This window comes from Fukomys damarensis, unplaced genomic scaffold (assembly GCF_012274545.1).
Source record: "Fukomys damarensis isolate Sample0158 unplaced genomic scaffold, DMR_v1.0_HiC HiC_scaffold_17, whole genome shotgun sequence".
Classification (NCBI taxonomy): Eukaryota; Metazoa; Chordata; class Mammalia; order Rodentia; family Bathyergidae; genus Fukomys; species Fukomys damarensis.
Window position 1 is genome coordinate 43633947 of NW_022900929.1, and position 1623 is coordinate 43635569.

Consider the following 1623-nt stretch of genomic DNA (forward strand, 5'->3'; position numbering starts at 1 on the left):
AAAAAAAAAAGCTGCTTAATGGTGTGTCTTAAAACATTCCCTTAATGTATTAGGATATTTTATTGTTTTTAATTTTAACCTAATAAAAAATTGGGCCTAAATGTTTAGTTGTAGAATATTTACCAAGAGTACATTACCTTAAAGAAAATTTTGAGGTCAAAAGATATATATGATTTCATGTCGAGAACTTCATAATTACCAGATTTTTTTCTAAAATGTATTCTCAAAATTCCCATCTTTTGGTGTCCTCATTAGCATGTGGATAACATTTTAAAAGTTCATCTCTACATCCAGAGAAGAAAAAAATATATATTTCATCTTTAAGTTTGCATTCCTTTGGTGAGTGTGTGGCTCACTTCAGTCATTTTTTTTTTTTGGTTCATAATTATGTCAGTCTTTGTAATATTTATTTGTCATTTATATTTCTTGTTTAATAAATTGTTCCATGTTCTTTGTCTACTGAATATCTGGTGCTTCATATTTTTTTCATCAGTTTCTATGCATTCTTTTTTTTTTTCTTCGGTACCGGGCATTGAACTCAGGTCTTTGTGCTTGCATTGGGGATAACTGAAGGTTTTCCCAGTTCCTTGCTTTTACGAGACTTCTCTCCATGTTTCTGAAACTCATATGAGTTGTGTACAATGTGAGTGAAAAGGAAGAATAGTTAGGGATGAATGACCAGTGTCGACTTCTCCAGAAAGATGCCATTCATCTGGTTTCACTCCATGAGGAGTTATGTTGTTTAAACTAAAATCTGGAGTTTTGCTGAAAGTTTTCCCACCTACTACCTCTTTATGTATAGAGTCCACTACTTAACATCTTAGATTTCTTATAGAATTTTTGTAGTTATCATCAGTGTTCTTCCCCCTACAACTTCTTATCCGCCAGAGTGGGCCAGGAAGGAATCAAAAGTCAGAAGGAATGTAGACAGAAGTGGCAATTAAAATAGTTGGCAAGAAGTCTCACTTATAGTAAGTAGCATGAATGTTTAAGTGGCCACTCTAACGCTCAGAAATATCCTCAAATGGATTAGAGTTCTTAAAAGACAGAAGCAGGAAGAAAAGGTCCAAAGGGGAAGGGGAAGTGGGAGAGATGGGGGAAAGGAAAGAAGGGAAAGGAAAAAGTATAAGAAAAGGAAAAAATGGAAACAAACTCATTGTAAATAGGGAGGGTTGGAGGGAATTAAGGGAGGGGAGGAGAATGAGGGATAAAAAGAGAACCAAGATGAAAGAGAGTTGTGATGCTCAACAACCAGGCCACACACACACCAAGAGGTCCGACTGGAAATTTTACTCAGGGAGATGGAGGAGGAAGGGAGAAGGGATAGAAAAAGGAGAAGAACAAAGAAAGGAAGGTCCTTTTATCTTTTTGGGCTGGGCTATTGCTCATTTATGAGGAGCAGGCTACCTTTAACCTATCACAGGCCAGGTTGCCCTTTATGGGTTTGGTCCTGGAGAAACAGGTTTAACTTCTCCAGACCTCTGTGTCCTTGCGGGGGAGGGAAACTAGAGATAAGAGCATGAGGTCTTTAAGAGCCAAGAAGCACTAGGAGAATGCAGCCTGTGCTGGCAGCGTCACAGTATACTTTAACATGATCAGTTCCCTAACACAATATATATCATG